This window comes from Protopterus annectens, chromosome 7.part0 (assembly GCF_019279795.1).
Source record: "Protopterus annectens isolate FY-2018-M chromosome 7.part0, PAN1.0, whole genome shotgun sequence".
Lineage (NCBI taxonomy): Eukaryota > Metazoa > Chordata > Ceratodontiformes > Protopteridae > Protopterus > Protopterus annectens.
This window is the reverse complement of record NC_056739.1, coordinates 1534096780-1534118491: the sequence shown is the minus strand read 5'-3', so window position 1 is coordinate 1534118491 and position 21712 is coordinate 1534096780.

Here is a 21712-nt window from a genome sequence, read left to right as displayed (position 1 = left end):
CTTTTCGTTTATGTCCGGTCGTCATGGGTATAAAAGTGGCAGCTGATGCCATTACATCAGTATTTCTTGCCGAGAAGGAGCCCGAAGCAGAAGCAGTTTGCAAGTGCCGGTCGGCAGCTACCTGAAATTTTCATTTTTCGAATTTCAAACCAGAAGTTTTCTAAAGCTACGTACCCCGTTGGGGATTCTTTTTAATTGCTTTAACCGATGTCAGAAAAAGTTAACAATTGTTTTGTCTGTGGAAAGCAATTACCTCCGAGATTTTCATTCTTACTGTGTCACCTGTTTAGGCCCAGACCACGATGTCCCTTGGTGTCGGTTTTGTGCCTTAATGACGGAACCATTCGTCTTACAGCTAAATTCTTTTGCTCTCATTCTCTGTTTTCCGAAATGGCTTCGGTATGCCATCAGACTACTGATCTTCTGAAAAAGCGCAAAGACATACCGTGTAGGTCAAAAACTGCCAACAACGCTTCCGTTAAGCTAGTTGGCTGGTACTCTGTGAGGTGCCTTTGCATCCCCTGATGCCCACTTCTACAGATTCGCAGGCCTCTGCTGAGACCCATTCGGAGTCCAGTATGCCGCGAGATGCTTCTTTGACTATGGAACCTGCAGATGTCTCTACCTTGGATGTGTCCGGAGCTGCTGTGCAGGCACCGGCTTCTGAGAGTGTATTCCAACTTATCGATTTTCTTATTAAACAGACATCTTCATTTTTAACTAAATCTACCAAGTTTCTCAGGCCCAGAGTTCACACTATGCCTAGAAAAACGATGTCCAAAGCGCATTCTCAATTCCCATGCCACAAAAATAAATTCTTAAAATGGCTGAAGACCTTATTACTCTAATTAGGGGAAGCCAGCCTTCCCCTGCTAAAAGACAAAGAATTGAATTTTCTTCAGATTCTACAGACCAGGAGTCCGATGACTCTGACCCTTCTGATAACCAGGACATACCCTTATCTACCTATGAGGATTCAGATGCAGAGGAATCCATTCCCTCTGCCTCCCCCCAGAGAATTTTTCTTTTGGTGAAACCTTGCATACTTTTGAGAGGATTTCCGCTGGGAATGCCAGGACTATCCTCAGTCCTAAAAGAGACTCTGGGAATTTTTAGATTTGCTTCAGCACAGGCCTCTAGCTGTACCCCCTGTCCTGTATATTGTAGAGGTCTTCATGGAATCCAGTGTTACTCCTGACACTTTACCACCAACTCCTAGAAAACCTGACTGGTACTACAGAGTACCTGACTCTCTAATCCTACTGTGAATCCTACTGTGGATCCAGCGACCATTTCCCAGGGACCTAAAGGTGTTAAGGCTACTACAGTCAAAAACCCTACCCCTACAGACAGGGATTCTAGAGCTTTAGACGGATGGGGTAAGAATGTATATACCTGTGCAACTTTTGCCATCAGGGCTTTGAATTGCCAGATGTTCATGTTACGCTGCTGCAGTCATCACACTTGGGTTATCCTGCCTCAGGCGGTCCCGCAGTCGGCCCGAATTCCAAAGTCTTGGTCTGGCATCGGTTGCTGTTGCTTCTTGCCTGACGTCAGTGCGCCAGGGGTATACAAGAGGCATCCAACGCCATTTTCTTCAGTCTTCCTTGCCGCGCGGTGCCCGAAGCAGAAGCAGTTCGCAAGTGCCGGTCGGCCGACACCTGACATTTTTGAATAGCGTTTCAGTCCAAAGTCTTCAAAGCTAAGTACCCCGTTGGGGAACCTTTTCTTGCCCCAGTCCGATGTCAGAAAAAGTTAACAATTGCATTTCTTGTGGGAAGCAAATACCTCATAAGGACTTTCATTCTTATTGTATACCTTGCCTAGGCCCGGACCACGATGTCACTGATTGTCGGTTTTGTGCTAGGTTCAATAAGCGAACTATAAAGCGACGCTTTGATTTTGCATGACACTACTTCGGTAGGAAATTTAATTACACTATGCCGTCTGAGCAGCCGACTACCGGCGTGCATAAAAAACGCAAAGATAAAGACAGGCAGCCTAGATCCAAGCCAGACACCGAGGCCTCGGCTGGGCCGGTCACCGGTCCTCTGGTTTTCAGTGAGGTGCCTACGTAGCCCCTGGCTACCACAGAATCGGAACCCCAGACCGCTTTGGATTCTCTAGCAGAGAGTTCTAGGCCAACGCAGCCATTTTCTTTAGGCCCTACCGACGACATTGCAGAAGAAGCCGGTGCTGTAGAAACACCTTCGGTTTCAGAAGGTGTCTTCAGACCGACTACTCTCACCATAAAATCTTATGCTAAGCTTAAGACTCCTCTAAAACCAAAAAAGACAGCACTTTAGTCTCCAGTTCAAGGCCCCATGCCTAAGAAACAGATGCTTAAAATGGCTGAAGATTTGATTTCTTTAATCAGGGGTTCCCAACCCCCCCCCCCTACAAAAGGCCTAGACAAGAGGTGGATTATGCCTCCTCTGATCAAGTGTCTATTTCCTCAGGCTTCTCTGAGGAACAGGATTACTCCTTTCCCCCTTATGAAGATTCTGATGCTGAAGATTCCATTCCCTCAGCTTCTTCCCCTGAAGACTATTCCTTTGGGGAAACCTTACATACCATGAGGGAACATTTCCACTGAGAAGGTCAGGACTACTACGACTCAAAAGAAAAGGCTCAGAGAGTTTCTTTTACTCCCCAGCACAGACCACTTGCTATCCCCCCAGTTTTAGACATTATGGATGATGCTTATTTAGAATCTAGTCTAAATCCAGATTTTCTGCCTCCTGCTCCAGCCAAACCAGATAGATACTATAGATTGCCTGACTCACACAACTTCCTTTACAAAAGCCCTGTTGCTGATCCAGAGTCAATCTCCCAGGGTCCCAAAGGGGCTAAGGCTTCTATGGCCAAAAATCCTGTACCCTCTGAAAGGGACTCCAGAGCACTAGATAGGTGGGGGAAGAAGGTTTACACCTCAGATACTCTGGCTATGAGAGCACTAAATTGTCAATTTCACATGCTTAAATACCAGCAATTCCTAATGTCTCAAATAAAACAAAAGATGAGCACGCACCCTCAACAGTCTGAATTCAAGGAAATGCAGGATCTGTTGCATGCAGCTGAAGAGGTGGGTAAACATACTTTACAATGTGGATTTGATTCCTTGGAAGCTTCCTGTAGAGCAGCTGTTACTGGGTCTTGTTATACGTAGGCATGCTTGGTTAAAGGAACAAACTCTGCCCGATCATGTTAAAGCAAAGTTACTAGATGTACCCTTACAGCAGGATGTGTTTGGGGTTAAAGCAGAAGAGGTTTTAAAGAAAATGGAGGATAAGGCAAAATCTATGCAGACGGTCAAAGATTTCTTACAGGTACAGCCCCCACTCCTCAGCAGAAATTGTCCAACAAAAAAATTGGTCCTTTCCAGCTTCTGACAGACCACAGAGGGGTAAATACAGGCGCCCAAGGGGCAAAGGACAAGCACAAATCCCTTACAAACCTCGCCAATGGGGCACTGCAACACAGAAGGGAGGAGAAGACAGGTCCCAAACTACTATAAGGCAAACACAATGACTTAAACCTCAAACTGCCAAGCAAAACTCTCTTGGCAGCTCCCTTGGGAGGAAAATTAGCACTTTTTGCAGACAACTGGCGCATCGTCACAAAGGACAAATGGGTCCTAGACATTATCTCACAAGGATACAGATTCCATTTCCACACCTTACCAAGGATAAAAGGCATGCCAAACCTGCCACAAAATCAATGGGCAGAGGCACAAGAACAAATTACAGCTCTCATGGACATGAGCCATTCAACTGGTACCTACACAGGAACAAGGCCAAGGATTTTACTCAAGGCTCTTTCTAGTCCCCAGAAAGGACAATGCTTGGAGACCCATTCTGGACCTTTCTATTCTAAACACCTTCTTGCAAGTACCCAAATTCAAGATGCTAACACTACAGCAGCTTCTTCCCATGTTGGGCAAGAAAGCTTGGCTAGTAACGTTGAACCTCAAGGAGGCATACCTGCATGTCCCTATCAGACAAAATTGCGGAAGATACCTCCGCTTCATTGCAGGTTCAACCCATTACCAGTTCTCTGCACTGCCCTTTGGCTGATCTACTGCGCCCAGGGTCTTCACAAAATGCCTGGCACCAGTAATTGCATACTGCAGACAGAGGAATTCAAATATACCCATACCTGGACGACTGCCTCATCCAAGCAGAAAGCAAGGACACTCTCTTACATCATCTGACTTTTGTAAAACACCTTCTAAGTTGCCTAGGGTACACAGTAAACAAAAATAAATCAAAGCTAGTGCCCTCACAAAATATGACATTCCTGGGTGCCAGCTTGAATACAACGGCCCAGATGGCTTACCTGACGCCAGACAAACAACTAAACTAACTCAATACTTCAAAACAACGGCAACAAAGACCCAACTCCCTGCAAGAAAAATTCTGCAGGCCGTGGGCTTCATGGCATCTTGCATACTACTAATACCATTTGCAAAACTGCATATGAGGAAATTACAATGGTACCTAAAAAGCATATGGACTCAACACAGCCACAGCTTGGAAACAATGCATATGAGGAAATTACAATGGTACCAAAAAAGTGTATGGACTCAACACAGCCACAGCTTGGAAACAATGATACCTCTCATTCCCTGCCTGTAGTTTTATTGGCCACTAGGGGTCATTTCCATAACTCCTTCATCTTCCTCTCTTAAAACCTAGTTGCCTCATGGTTTGGGCGTCTTTTCAGGCTTGTTGGCTGTTGGTGAAGCACCCTCCAAGAGGAAAAAACGCTGAGAAAAGAAGGGAGCCACTTTTGAGATTTTAAGTATTTTTTCTCTGTTTATTTGCTAAGTTTTTCTGCATAGCTGCCTAGCTTGAGCATTTTCTGGCTTGTTAAACTTGATTTCTGTATTAGTAGCTGTATTTAGAGCACAACTAAAAGCTGTTTGCTGAATTTCCTGTTTGCACTTAATTTTAAATCGTTTTTTTCTTAAAACTTGCATATTTTCTGTCCTTGACCTAGCACTCTTGTGTGGGGTCATTTACTGCACTGTTATAACTTGATATTACTTGTGAACCTCTGCTATCTCTGTAAAACCAAAAAAAAAAATCTTGCTTAGTCCCCACTTTACTGAGAGTTAAAAAAGTACAGTTACAGGCTTGCTGTTCCTGAACTGTTTGAAAGTTTCTGTGAGGCCATTTTTGCTTGGGCTGAAGGAGGGTCTCTCTGTTGATCAGTGGCAGTGACTAACATTGAGCAGCTTCCTGCCCCGTGAGGTGGTTACTGACTTGAAACTGTAGTTTTATTTTCCCTTTGGGTCTATTCCTGCTTCTTTCCAGCCCCTGCTATCAAGCACGCTTTAACGTGCTTTAGCGCGGAGTTGCCACTAGAGCAGCATCGGGCAGCGCCGGTTAGGCTCCAGAAAGTCTGTTCTTCAATTTTTCCCTTAGAGCTGCTCTGTTAGGAACCTAAACAGTTTACACCTACACTAAAAAGTGCAGCACTTGTTCCAAATAGCTTTTTCTTCTCAAAAAGCTCAGCACTTGTCTTATAAGCATATCCCTTGTCTTATAAGCATTCTCTTTGCAGGTCAAGCACTCCTGTATTATACAAATCTCTCACTAGCAAAATCCCCCAGAAGTGCCCACTTCCCTGCTAAGCCCACTACTTTTCTGTCTCATACCAACTCATAATTCTTTCTAGCATGTCGAAGGGTCAGATGCTGGCGTCCTCTCCTGCCCAGTTGGTGAATCTGGGAATTCTGAGACAATGTTACAATTGCCTCATGTACACGGACAACCCTCTCCTCCTCCCACATAACACTAACACTCGTGAGAGATGCAGCTATTTAGCCAGACTGGAGGCTGAGCTCTCTCAACTCAGGACTGGCAAGACCAGGCAAGAGGAGAAGGCAACACACACCACAATACCAGTCTCACATAACTCAACCACACCACTGAATCAAACACATAAACACTAAGACATACTCGGAGGCTCTGAGTAAAAATTTACCTAAACAGCAGAGGCCTCCAAAGCAGACACCCAAGCAACTGCAAACTCAATACACCACACAAACAACACGTAAACAACAAAATCAGTGTGCAAAGCAGTCACTGCCCTTAAGGCCAAATACAACACCAAACATACTTGTCATAGGTGACTCCATAGTCAGACACACTGACGCCCCTCACCAGACTGAGTAAGGAGAAGGTCACAGTAAGCTGCCTGTCGGGCTAGAATCCGCCACATAACACAAGCACTCAGGTCTCTCAACAGCAGGTACAAGTACGACTCAGTCATTGTCCACGCTGGTGTCAACGACCTGAGACGCACTCCTGGACTACATGAAAAGAGACATTGAGGAGCTCTCTGATTATGTAGCCCAGGCAGGTATGACCCTGACCTTGAGCAGTATCCTACCTTCACCTAGAATGATGCCACAATACAGTGATAAGATGATCAGCTTTAATAATTGGCTTAAATTCTGGTGTCATTCAAAGGGGATCCAATGTCTGTCTGCCTGGGATGACATGCTGGACAAGCCACGCTGCTTCAAGGGACGGCTTGCACCTGTCACCCTAGGCTTCGGATATTGGCAAAGGCTCTTGCCACCCCATAGTGCCTTTTTAGGCAAGGCTCAAATTCTAAACCTACCACCCTAGAACACAAAAAGTAAAAACTAAGGGTAATGCTGCTCAATGCCAGAAGTCTCAATCTCAAGATGCACTTTTCGAGGCCCTTCTCAGTATGGAGAACATCGATGTCTGTGCTGTGACAGAAACCTGGTTCAAGGCTCCTGAGAGCACCCCAGCACTAGCAGGTTTCACCTCATATCATGCGTTCCGGCCCCAAAATCCGGACAACACCAAGAAAGGAGGGGGGGGTGTCCATATTCATAAAGGACACCCACACCTCAAGGAGACCTTCCAGGTGCAATTAACCATAGGCAAGTCTGCTCTGCAATTTGTAGCATGTTACAGGCCACCCTCTCAAACTCAGGAACCTCACATGGCCTTCCTGAAAACAATGGAGGGGATAAATGTATCTCCAAACACCATCATACTAGGTGACTTCGACTACCCTAATATAGACTGGGAACACTACTGAAGCCCAAACACTCTAGGCCAAAGGTTCCTGGAGTTCATAAACTCAAATGCCATGGAACAACTAGTTACCATCCCCACAAGAGGAGAAAACATACTTGATCTCATCATCACGAACATGGGATCACAATGTTCAACACCGGAAGTATACCTCTCACTGGTGAGATCAGATCATAAACTAATCTCGCTGGAGGTCCTCATCCCGCCCCACCTGAAATAAAAAGACCACAGTGAAAACTTCTCAAAAGCCGACTTCACACTTCTAAAAACTAGTGTGGTCTCCTTTAAGGCCCCTGAGCCAGTGGTAAACATTACTCAAACCGCTGAATCACTTACAAATGCCTTCTACCAGCACCTACAGGACTGCATGGATCAGGCAATCCCAAACAAAACTAAGACTCTTTGTACCAAAGGCAAGTGTCCAGTCTGGTGGACCCCAGCCATAAACAAGCTCTACAACAAAAGGAGGAAGCTACTACAAGATAGAGCAAAATCCTTGAAAGGTAAGACACCTTTGATCATTATAAGTAAAAAACTAAGAGCTCTCATAAAATCATCCAAGGCAAATTTTGAGAGAAAAATCGCCAAGGACTCAAAAGACAATCATAAGGCCTTCTTTAGCTATGTTAGAAACCTAGGAGGAAACTCCCAGATATGCTCAGAATTAGTTCAAAATGATGTGAAGATTACTGAACCTACACACATTGCCAACATACTGGCTGACAGGTTCAGTGCAAACTTCTCCCCCCCCCAAAGGAGAGATATCTATACCAGAGGATTGTAGCCCCCAAACATCTCCAACGCCCAGGTGAGAACTGCTCTCTCCAAAGCAAAAAACACAGCATCCATGGGACCGGATGGTGTCCCCGGCTGTGTGCTCCACGAACTCAATGAAGAATTAAACCCGCAGTTAGGACAGCTGTTTAATCTTAGCCTCACCTGAGGATACACTCAAGGAGTGGCGACGGAGACTGTGGTCCCACTTCACAAGGGGTGCCTCCACCGACCCTGGAAATTACCGTCCATTAGCTTGACAAGCCTTATCTGCAAAGCCATGGAGAGGATCATAATGGAACTCATAAATAAAGGCATACGGAACTTGCAGACTTTGGATCCAACCCAGTTTGGCTTTGTCAAAGGCAGATCATGCCTTTTAAACTTGGTTGACTTTTTTCGAGACAGTCACCAAGGCCATTGATGAGGGAAAGGCAGTCCATACAGCCTACCTTGACCTGGCAAAGGCCTTTGACACAATACCCCACTCAGGTATCATCGAAAAACTCATCAGCTTGAATGTAAACCCATACATCACAAGATGGGTTGCAAACTGGCTAAGTGACAGAACCCACAGGGTCAGAGTTGCTGGAGCCATGACAGACTCAAAGCCTGTCACAAGTGGTGTCCCACAGGGCTCAGTCCTAGGTCCACTCTTGTTCGGCATCTACTTTTCTGAAGTACAAGCAAACACAGGTGGGTTATGGCTGACAAAGTTTGCAGATGACTGCAAACTGTGCGCCATAGTCGAAAACACATCTGACACAGATATCCTTCAGAAGGGCCTCACAGAAACGGATAACTGGTGCCAGAGCCATGGCCTAAAGTTAAATGCCAAGAAATGCATAGTCATACCCTTCGAAAAACAAGGTTACCCCTAGCTACCATATAGGTGGCAATCCACTGAGCACAGAAGAAGTCATCAGGGATCTGGGGACCCAGGTTGACAGTAGCCTTCGCTTGACACTCATGTTGCTAAAGTGGTTAGGAAAACCTTCTACATTGCCCACCTGATCATGAAGGGATTCACATCTAGATCAAGGGAGGTCATCATCCCCCTGTACTCATCACTCATTAGACCTATGATTGAGTACAATGCCCCATTCGGAATGTATCTGACCCGACACCTGCAGCAGCTGGAAAGGCCCCAAAAGTTCCTCGCCAAAAGGATAAAGGGTCTCAAAAATATGTCTTATGCTGCCCGACTGAAAGAACTCCAGCTCTATTCAGTCTCATACCGCTTGCTCAGAGGTGACCTGTGCCTGACATATAAGGCCATGTCAAACCCTGATTTGATGAATATGCTTCACCTCAAAAAATCTAGTTCCCTCAGAACCACAAGGGCGGGAGACTTAAACCTTGACACGGTTATTAATAGAACGTGCTGGAGGGACAGATTCATCACCCAGAGACTCCCTATGCTGTGGAACAAAATCCCGGTACATGTAAGGCAGAGCACCTCGCTGGCCTTGTTCAAGAGGAATCTTGACCAATGGATGGGGGATCGCAGATATACCCCAGGGATTACTTCAGTGTCACTGCTTGACAGAGGCACAGCAAAATAATAGGCATAGTTTTATTCAAACTAAAGGGGTGGCGAAAGCCAAATAACTATGGGCTAGGCTTATAAATGCCCTTGGGCAGATAGCCTAGTATGAACATATGAACCTATGAACAGGAGTTTCTATGGTGGTCACAGGCATGTCACCTCAGCAAGGGTCAGCCTTTCACCTTACCCCCAGCCAGGCAAACTATGACAACAGATGCATCGGACTATGCCTGGGGGGCACACATGGCAGGACGGTGCGTTCAAGGCATATGGACTGCAGATCAAAGAAGTCTGCACATCAATCAAAAAGAAATGCTAGCTGTACAGAATGCCCTGACGGCCTTCAAGGACCTCTTACATTCAGGACAGCTTATAATAAGGACAGACAACACCACAGTAATGTGGTACATAAACAAAGGGGTACACACTTTTACCCTCTATGCAGGCAAGCAATGACCTTGTGGAACACAGCACTGGCTTACCAAGTACAATTACAAGCTCAATTCCTTCCAGGAAAAAAGAACACATTGGCAGAAGACCTAAGCAGAAACATCATGGATCCCCACGAGTGGAAACTGGATCCACAAGTATTTGCAATGATAACTCAAAAATGTGAACACCCAGACATAGTTTTGGGGGCTGGCAAACAGGTCTATCGGCTAACAAAATTTTGCACAAGGACATTTCACCATCAAGCTTGGAAAGTGGACGTACTCTCATTCAGTTGGAAAATGCTGTCAGTATATGCCTTCCCTCCATTGCCCCTTCTCACAAAGGTGCTGCTGAAAGTCAGGATGGAGAGACCCCGAATGATACTCATTGCCCCAGACTGGCCACGCCAGCACTGGTACCCACTATTAAGGAATATGGCCCAGGGCCCACCATGGATTTTACCACAAATTTCTCATCTGCTCACACAGCAAGACATCTACACAGCCAGCTCAAAACCTTAAGTTTGGCTGCATGGCAAATCTAAGCAACCAGCTAGCTCCTCTGTCACAAGCTGTTATAGATGTTATTCTGGAGGCCAGGAGGCCCAGCACCAGGAAAGCCTACTCAGATAAATGGAAAAGGTTTTGCGCCTGGAACCAAGCTAAAGGCCAAAATACCCTTCTGCCGGCCATACCTCAGATTGTACAATATTTAACTGAGATGTTTCACAAAGGACTTACTTTTTCATCTATTAAAATCCATGCCTCGGCTATTTCAGCTCACTTCAACACGGATCCTCCCTTATTTTCACATCCACTTCTAAGACAGTTTCTCAGAGGGGCCAAAAACATTAGGCCTCCCAGGAGAGCACCAACACCAACTTGAGACCTCAATTTTGTTCTAAAACAACTTGTGCTACCTCCTTTTGAGCCAGCTTTCTCAGCTGACTTAAAGTTTGTAGCATGGAAGACTGCCCTGCTAACCCCTCCTTTATGCCTAAGGTGGTATCCAGTGTGGCTCTAAATCAAACCATCCATTTACCCACCTTCTTTCCAAATCCGCAGAACAAAGGAGAAAGACTCCTGCATTCCTTGGACATTCACAGGCAGCTACGTTACTACTTGGATAAAGCTAAGGTTTTCAGAAAATCTGACCAGCTTTTTGTATCCTATGCTACAGCATCACAAGGAAAGGCCATCTCAAAACAGACCATTTCCAAATGGATAGGACAGTGCTACACCCAACATGGAAAACCAGTTCCTGCTAGCATTAGGCGCCTCTCCACCTGGGCAGCAGCTACATCTACAGCCTTCCTCAGGGGGTGCCTACCAAGGATATTCTGGAAGCTGCAACTTGGAGTTCAGTACACACCTTCACCAAACACTATCACTTACCACTTTACTCTGACTAGAGCTGGCTTCGCCACTGCAGTTTTGCAGGGCCTTCTAGCCTCCTCTAACCCTGTTTAACTCCACCTCCCATCCTTAGCTTTGGGATTCTACCCAAGTGTGATGACTGCAGCAGGGTATACACTCGAACATCTACATTTATGGTAGGTACAAAACTGTATTTTTCACATGTTGAAGTACCAGCAACATATTATGGAACTAATTAAAGAAAAAATGGTGTCACTCCCAAATTGTGCAGAAAATAAAGATTTACAAGAGTTAATGCATTCTGCAAACCAAGTTAGTAAACATACTTTGCAGTGTGGGTTTGATGCCTTGGAAGCATCTTGCAAGGCTGCTGTCACTGGGTCTGTACTGAGAAGGCACGCTTGGCTGAAGGAACAAGTCTTGCCAGACCATGTCAAAGCAAAATGACTAGATGCCCCATTAAATTAGGAACGTTTGTTTGGCACAAAAGCAGAAGTTCTTAAAAAGATGGAAGAAAAAGCTAAATTTATGCAAACTGTCAGATATCTTAACAGGTGCAGCCACATAGATTCAGTAGGCATTGGCCTTCAAAAAACTGGTCCTTTCCAGTCCCTTCCAGGCCTTCAGTCCAAACCCAGGGGAAACAGACGACCAAGACTACAGTCTTAGGGTATGCAGAGATCTAAACAATGGAGTGTTCCCACCTCAAAAACAGGGAGTGGTAAGTCACCCCCTTATGGAAAAAGTTCACAGTGACTTTCCAATTATCCTTCCCAGCCATGCCCAAGTACCTGCATCCCTAGGAGGAAAACTCGCCCTTCATGCAAAAAAATGGATGTCCATTACTCAGGACAGATGGGTTCTAAACATTGTATCCCAGAGATACGGATTATACTTCCACTCACTGCTAAACCCAAATGGGTTGCTAGACCTTCCTCCAAACCAGTAGACAGAGACTCAAAAGCAAATACTTTCCCTTCTCCATATCGTGGCTATTCAACCTGTTCCAGTACAACAAAGGGGCAGGGTTTCTACTCCAGACTGTTCCTGGTGTCCAGAAAAGAGCTCTTGGCGCCCTCTCCTGGATCTATCAATTCTCAACACCTTTCTGGTGGTCCCAAAATTCAAAATGCTTACACTGCCACAGCTTCTTCCTATGCTAGCCAAGGATGCCTGGTTAGTCACCCTAGACTTAAAAGAAGCTTATCTGCACATCCCCATAAGGGAGTCTTGCAGGAAATATCTACGTTTCAGGGAAGGCTCTATGCACCATCAGTTTTCTGCACTTCCCTTTGGCTTATCTACTGCGCCCAGAGTATTCACAAAGTGCCTGGCTCCAGCCATTGCATACTGCAGGCAGAGAAGTATTCAAATTTACCCATACTTGGATGATTGCCTGATTCAGGAATTGTTACTTCAGCACCTGGCATTTGTAAAAAGGCTACTAACTTCACTGGGATACACCAGCAATGAAAAGTCACAACTGGTGCCCAGCCAACAAATGGTATTTCTGGGAGCAAGCTTGAACACAACTTCCCAGATGGCATTCCTCACTCCAGAAAAGCAGGTCCATTTGACAAACTATTTCAAATTAATGGCCACCGAAACCCAGCTATCTGCAAGGAAAATACTGCAAGCCCTAGGGTTCATGGCCTCATGTATTCTGCTATTTCCATATGCAAGACTGCATATGAGGAAACTTCAGTGGTACTTGAGTCTCTGGTGTCAACATTCTCAGGACCTGGAAACTGTGATTTCCATCATGCCTTGTCTAAGGGCAGAGTTCCTTTGGTGGGCAGAGGCATACAACCAGAACAAGGGTCTTCCTTTCACTCAACCCCTTGCTGCCCAAACCCTGACAACAGACGCTTCAGTCTATGCATGGGGGGCTCACATGGCAGGCAAATGCATTCAAGGCAAATGGAACCCAGAACAAATTCCCTGCACATCAATCAAAAATCGATGACAGCTGTACAGAATGCTCTGACAGCCTTAAAATACCTTATCCCTCCAGGACAGCTCCTGATAGACAACACCATAGTCGTAGTACATAAACAAGCAGGGGGAACACATTCTTACCCACTCTGCAGGATGTTCTTCGTGTTTCACTGTTGCAGTAATTAAATTTGGGTAATCTGCTGGCTGGTTGCCCTCAGTCGGCCTGAATTCCAAAGTCTTGGGTCCTGCGTCGGTTGCTGTCTTCTCATCCACGACGTCAGGTCGTCAGGGGTATAAAACATGCAACTGACACCATTTTCTTTAGTCTTTCTTGCTGCGCGGTGCCCGAAGCAGAAGCATTTTGCAAGTGCTGGTCGGCCGACTACTGAAATATTCAAGTTTGAGTTTCAGAACCGAAGTCTTCACTAAAGCTAAGTAACCCATTGGGGAAACTTTTTTCTTGCTTTTTTTTTTTTTTTTGTATCACTTGTGGGAAGCAAATACCTCCTAAGGATTTCCATTTGTACTGTATTCCTTGCCTAGGCCCTGATCACAACGTGCCTGGCTGTCGGTTTTGTGCTAGATTTAACCAATGCACTATTAAGCGTCTGTATATTTTTGCATCTAAGTATTTTGGAAACAGATGTAACTACCCAGAAATGTCATCTGATAGCAATTCAACTACCGGAGTACACAAAAAATGCAAAGAAAAGGACAGAGAAAGGCAGTCGAGATCCAAAACCGACTAAGCTTCTCCTAAGCCAGTCGCCGGTTCGCTGGTACTCAGTGAGGCACTTCCGCAGCCCTTGATACCAGCTACCTTCGAGTTGCAGGCCACTACTGACACCCATGTGGGGGCAGGCATGCCGCAAGATACTCAAGGTATTGGACCGACGGATGTATTTCCCTCTGATGGGTCCAGAGATGCTGAGCAGACACCGGCTTCTGAGGGTGTCTTCAGACCTCAACATTTTTATATCAAACCGAAAGCTGCAAAACCAAAGACAAAGACACCTTCTAAAACTTAAAAAAAAACAATGCCTGAGTCACGTGCACAGGCCTCTATGCCTAAAAAAACAGACATTCAAAATGGCCGAAGACCTTATTACCTTGATCAGGGGTACCCATCCCCCTCCAGATAAGAGGCCTAGGCAAGACACTGACTATGAATCTTCAGATCAGATTTCTATTACTTCTGATTACAGTTCTGATCAGGAATTATCTTTACCTCCCTGTGAGGATTCTGATGCTGAGGAGTCTATTCCATCTGCATCTCCTCCTGAGGATTATTAATTTGGAGAAACCTTGCATATTTTGAGGGAGTATTTCCACTGGGAGAGTAAAGACTTCTCAGAATCAAAAAAAGAGGCTCAGGGATTTCCTCCTTCTCCCTCAGCACAAGCCTTTAGCCATTCCTCCTGTTTTAGACATTGTGGATGATGTGTTTTCGGAGTCAAGCCTGACCCCCTGACTTCTTGCCTCCGGCTCCCATTAAGCTTGACAGGTATTACAGGGTCCCTGACTCACATACATTTTTATTTAGAAACCCTGCTGCTGATCCTGAAACTATTTCACAGGGTCCAAAGGGAGTTAAGGCCTCAACAGCAAAAACAACCTACCCCCTCCGACAGAGATTCAAGGGCACTGGACAGATGGGGGGAAAAAGGTTTATACATCTGCAACCTTGGCAATCAGGGCCTTAAACTGTCAATTTCATATGCTTAAGTACCAACAACATGTTATGGGATTGCTGAAACAGAAAATGATGTTGATTTCAGAATGTGCAGAAAATAAAGAATTGCAGGAATTATTGCATGCAGCTGAACAAGTTGGAAAGCATACTTTGCAATGTGGTTTTGATTCTTTAGAGGCCTCCTGCAGGGCCGCAGTTACTGGATCTGTGATTAGGAGTCATGCCTGGTTAAAGGAACAAAATTTGCCTGATCATGTTAAAGCTAAATTGCTAGATGCACCTTTATAGCATGATTCTCTGTTTGGTATTAAGGCAGAAGAGGTTTTAAAGAAAATGGAAGACAAAGCTTAGTCTATGCAAGCTGTTAAAGATTTCTTGCTAGTGCAGCCACCTAGATTCAGTAGACACTGGCCTACAAAAAATTGGTCCTGTCCTTTGTCAGAGCTCAAAGGGGCAAATTCAGATGCCCTAAGGGTTCCAGGTACCAGGCCCAAGACTCATACTGGTCAAAGCAATGGGGGCGCAACCACCTCCAAATCTGGAGGAGATAAAGTGCAAACCTACAGAAAGCAATCCCAATGACTTCCCTCTGCCTACACCAAGCACTTAACTTTTGGTAGCACCCATAGGGGGAAAATTAGCACTTTTTGCTCAAAATTGGCAGTTAATAACCCAGGACAAGTGGGTACCAAACATCGTATCACAGGGATACAGATTCCATTTCCACACTCTGCCACTGACAAATGGTTGGCCAGATCTGCCAAAAAATCAATGGACAGAGGCACAGCAACAGGTTACGTCCCTCATGGATATGGGGGCCATTCAGACAGTACTAGAACAGGAAAAAGGGCAAGGTTTTTATTCAAGACCGTTCTTGGTATCCAGGAAGGACCAGACCTGGAGGCCAATACTGGATTTATTGATTTTGAACACATACCTGGACATTCCAAAATTCAAAATGCTCACTTTGCAACAGCTTCTGCTCATGCTGGGCCCGAATGCTTGGCTGGTGACTTTAGACCTAAAAGAGGCATACCTGCATGTCCCAGTAAGACAGTTGTGCAGAAGATACCTCAGATTCAAGGCTGGCTTAATGCATTACCAATTCTCTTCACTGCCCTTTGGCTTATCTACTGCGCCCAGGGTCTTTACAAAGTGCCTGGCACCAGTAATTGCATTTTGCAGACAAAAAAGTATTCAGATATATCCTTACTTGGACGACTGTCTCATTCAAGCTTAGAACAAGGACACTCTTCTATGACACCTGGCGTTTGTGAAAAGGCCTCTAACATGCCTAGGGTACACAAACGAAAATAAATCACAACTGGTACCCTCTCAAAAATAGCATTCCTGGGTGCAAGCTTGAATACAACTGCCCAGATGGCTTACCTCACGCCAGACAAACAAAGGCAACTGACTACTTACTTCAAACTAATGGCAACAAAAACCCAGTCTTCTGCAAGACAAATTCTGCAGGCTCTGGGCTTCATGGCATCCTGCATCCTACTAATTCTATATGCAAGACTGCATATGAGGAAACTACAATGGTACCTAAAAAGTTTATGGAGTTAACATTCACACAGTCTGGAAACGATTCCTCTCATCCCCTGCCTGCAACAGGAGTTTCTATGGTGGGCAAAGGCCTGTCACCAAAACATGGGACGGCCCTTCACTCTACCCCCTGCCAGCCAAACCTTAACAGACTCGTCAGATTATGCCTGGGGGGGCCCACATGGCAGGAAGATGCATTCAGGGCATATGGGCACCAAATCAAATGCATCTACATATCAACCAGAAAGAGATGCTAGCTGTTCAAAATGCCCTAACAGCCTTCAAGGATTTACTTCATCCAGGAGAACTACTGATAATCTGACAACACCACAGTCATGTGGTATATAAACAAGCAAGGGGGCACACACACTCATACCCCCTTTGCATATTAGCCATGGCACTGTGGGGCACAGCTTTGTCCTACCAAATAAATCTTCAAGCTCAATTTCTGCCAGGAAAACAAAACACTCTGGCAGACGATTTAAGCAGAAACCTTATGGATCCTCACAAGTAGAAGCTATATCCACAAGTCTTCAGCATGATAGCAAAGAAATGGGGGAGCCCAGACATAGACCTATTTGCCTCTCCTCAAAATTATCAACTGAAAAGATTCTGCACAAGGACTTATCACAGACAAGCATGCAAAGTGGACGCCCTATCCTTCAGTTGGAAAAACCTATCAGTTTATGCTTTTCCTCCTCTGCCTCTTCTACCCAAGGTCCTCCTAAAAGTCAGACTAGAGAAGCCAAAGATGATATTAATTGCCCCGGACTGGCCCCGCCAATATTGGTATGCAATCCTAAGGAACTTGTCTCAATACCCAGCTTGGACCTTGCCTCAAAAACCACAACTACTGTCCCAGCAAAACAATCAGATCATGCACAGTCAACTACAGACTCTGAACCTGGCAGCATGGTTAATCCTGTAATCATACAGACGACACCTCTCGGTAAAGCTGTGATGGATGTCATTTTGGAAGCCAGAAGGCCGAGTACTAGAAAATCTTATGCTGACAAATGGAAGAGTTTCTGTGCTAGGAATCTAGCACAAGGAACTGATAAAGCAGAACCGCATATTCCTCAGATATTACAATACTTAACTGAAATGCTTGACAAAGGCCTATCTTTCTCATCAATCAAAATCCATGCCTCTGCCATTTCGGCTCATTACAATACAGAGCCACCAATCTTTTCTCATCCTTTACTAAAGCAGTACCATAGAGGAGCCAAAAATTTAGGGCCTCCTAAAAGATCACCATTACCTGCATGGGACCTCAATTATGTGTTGGAAAAGCTCACCCTGCCTCCATTTGAACCAGCTGCTACCACTGATGTAAAGTTCTTGCCATGGAAGACCGCTCTGATACTAGCAATTATTTCAGCAAGAAGAGTTTCAGAGCTACAGGCCCTCATGGCTGTAGAGCCTTTTATCATATTTTACCCAGACAGGGTGACTCTGAGAACAAATCCTAACTTTATGCCTAAGGTCATTTCCAGTGTGGCTCTTAACCAAACAATTCATCTGCCAACTTTTTATCCAAATCCGCAGAACAAAGGGGAGAGAATTCTGCATTCCTTGGATGTACACAGACAGCTAAGATTCTACTTGAGCAGGACTAAAGCTCTAAGAAAAACTGAGCAATTACTAGTGTCATATGCTGCAGGATGAGAAGGAAAGACTATTTCAAAGCAGACAATTTCAAAGTGGATAAGCCATTGCATCCGATGTTCTTCGTGTTTCCCTGTTGCAGTCATTACATTTGGGTAATCCTACTGGCAGGTTGCCCTCAGTTGGCCTGAATTCCAAAGTCCTGTGACATGTGTCGGCTGCTGTCACCCCCTCCCTGGCGTCGGGTCGCCAGGTGTATAAAAATGCGGCCGACACCATTTTCTTTAGTGTTTCTTGCCGCGCGGTGCCCGAAGCAGAAGCAGTTCGCAAGTGCCGGTCGGCCGGCTCCTGAGATTTTCGTGTCCGAAGTCTTCAATAAAGCTAAGTACCCCATTGGGGAAACTTTTTTCTTGCTCCAGTCCGATGTCAGAAAAAGTAAATTGTATTTCTTGTGGAAAGCAAATACCTCATAAGGACTTTCATTCTTACTGTATTCCTTGCCTAGGCTCTGATCGCAACGTTTCTAGTTGTCTGTTTTGTGCTAGATTTAACCAACGCACTATTAAGCGTCAGTATGATTTTGCTTTAAACTATTTTGGACGCCAGTTTAATTATCCAGAAATGTTGCCGGATAGCCATCCAACTACCGGAGTACACAGAAAACGCAAAGAAAAGGAGAGATAGACAACCGAGGCCCAAAACCGACGACGAAGCTTCTCCTAAGCCAGTCGCCGGTTCTCAGTGAGGCTTTTGCAGCCCCTGACGTCCGCTACTTTAGAGTCACAGGCCGCTACCGACTCCCACGTGGAGTTGGACATGCCGCTGGAAACTCAAGGTATTGGAGCCTCTGATAATATTCCTTCAGATGGGTCTGGAGCCGCTGAGCAGGCACCGGCTTCTGAGGGTGTTTTTAGACCTAAACATCTTTACATTAAACCAACCTCAGCTTCAAAGGCAAAGACTAAAGCACCTTCTAAAGCAAAGAAACAAGATCAAGAGCCACGTAGACAGGCCTCTATGGCCACAAAAACAGATGCTGAAAATGGCCGAAGACTTAATTACCTTGATCAGGGGTTCCCATCCCCCTCCTAAGAGGCCTAGGCAAGAGACTGACTATGAATCTTCAGATCAGGTTTCTATTTCTTCTGATCAGGAATATTCTCTTCCCCCCTATGAGGATTCTGATGCTGAAGAATCTATACCTTCAGTTTCTCCTCCAGAGGACTATTCTTTTGGGGAAACCTTGCATACCATGAGGGAGCATTTCCACTGGGAGAGCCAAGATTTTTCAGAATCTAAAAAGAGGCTCAGGGATTTCCTTTTACTACCTCAACACAGGCCACCTGTGGTAGATATTGTAGATGTGTTTTCGGAGTCTAGTCTTACCCCCGACTCCTTACCTCCAGCTCCTGTTAAGCCTGACAGATACTACAGGGTACCCGACTCTCTCAAATTCCTTTTTAAAAACCCTGCTGCAGACCCAGAAACTATGTCACAGGGTCCCAGAGGAGTTCAGGCTTCCGCTGCAAAAAACCCTACCCCCTTTGTCAGAGATTCTAGGGCATTGGATAGATGGGGAAAAAAGGTTTACACATCTGCTACTTTGGCTATAAGGGCCTTAAACTGTCAGTTTCATATGCTCAAATATCAGCAACATGTCATGGCATTGCTTAAACAGAAAATGTTATTAAACTCTGAATGTGCAGAAAACAAGGAAATGCAGGATTTATTGCATGCAACTGAACAAGTTTGAAAGCATACTTGGCAATGTGGTTTTGATTCTTTGGAGGCCTCCTGCAGGGCCGCAGTTATGGGTTCTGTAATTAGGAGGCATGCTTGGTTAAAGGAACAAAATCTGCCTGATCATGGCAAAGTTAAATTAGATGCACCTTTGCAGCATGATACTTTGGTGTTAAGGCAGAGGACGTGTTAAAGAAAATGGAGGACAAAGCTAAATCTGTGCAAACTGTCAAAGATTTTTTACAAGTACAGTCACCTAGGTTTAGTAGACACTGGCCTGCAAAGAATTGGTCCTTTCCTGTCTCAGACAGATCTCAAAGGGGCAGATCGGACGCCCTAGAAGCAGTTCCCAGGCGCAAGGTTCCTACAGGTCAAAGCAATGGGGTGCTTCTACCTCCAAAGTTGGAGAAGACCAATCAAAACAATACCAGAAACAGTCCCAATGACTTCCCCCTGCCTGCACCAAGCACTTATCTCCTGGCAGCACCCTTGGGGGGGGGGGGGGGGCAAACAAGTACCAGAGCAAGAGCAGGGACAAGGATTTTACTCGAGACTGTTTTTGGTACCCAGAAAGGACAAGGCCTGGAGACCAATACTGGACCTATCTATTCTGAACACATACCTGGATATACCAAAATTCAAGATGATGACTTTGCAGCAGCTTCTGCACATGCTGGGCAAGAATGCTTGGCTGGTGACTCTAGACCTAAGAGGCATACCTGCATGTCCCAATCAGACAATTATGCAGAAGATACGTCAGATTCAAGGCTGGCTCAATGCATTACCAATTCTCTGCACTGCCCTTTGGCTTATCTACTGCGCCCAGGGTCTTTACAAAAGTGCCTGACACCAGTAATTGCATTCTGCAGACAGAGGAATACAACTATATCCTTACTTGGAGAACTGTCTAATTCAAGCAGAGAACAAGGACATTCTTCTACAGCATCTGGCTAATACCCTCTCAAGAGAGAATATTCCTGGATGCAAGCTTAAATACAATTGCCCAGATGGCTAATCTCACGCCAGACAAAGGCAACTGACTACCTATTTCAAAATGTTGGCAGCAAAGGCCCAGTTATCTGCAAGAAAAATTCTGCAGGCTTTGGGCTTCATGGCATCCTACTAATTCCCTAAGCAAGACTGCATATGAGGAAACATCAATGGTACCTAAAAAGTGTTTGGACTCAACATTGCCACAGCCTGGAAACAATGATTACTCTCATTCCCTGCCTACAACCGGAGTTTCGATGGTGGGCAAAGACCACATTACCCCCAGCCAGGCAGACACTAACAACGGATGCATCAGATTATGCCTGGGGGGGGCCCACATGGCAGGAAGATGCGTTCAGGGCACATGGTCCTCAACCCAAATGCATCTACATATCAATCAAAAAGAGATGCTAGCTGTTCAGAATGCCCTGCCAGCCTTCAAGGACCTACTTCATCTGGGACAACTACTGATAAAGACAGACAACACCACAGTCATGTCGTATATAAACAAGCAGGGGGGCACACATTCTTACCCCCTTTGCAGACTAGCCATGACTTTGTGGGACACAGCTTTGACTTACCAAGTACATCTGCAGGCACATTTCCTGCCCGGAAGGGAAAATACTCTGGCAGACGAACTAAGCAGAAAACTCATGGATTCCACCGAGTGGCAGCTGGATCCACAAGTCTTCAGTATAACAAGGAAATGGGAATGCCCGGACATAGATCTGTTTACCTCCCCTCACAACTACCAACTAAGAAGATTCTTCACAAGGACTTAAAACAGACAAGCATGGAAAGTGGATGCCCCATCTTTCAGCTGGAAAAACCTATCCATATATGCCTTTCCCCCACTGCCTCTCCTCCCCAAGGTACTCCTAAAGGTCAGACAGGAGAAGCCAAAAATGATACTGATTGCCCCATACTGGCCCCGCCAGTACTGGTTTCCAATCCTAAAGAACTTGTCTCAATGCCCAGC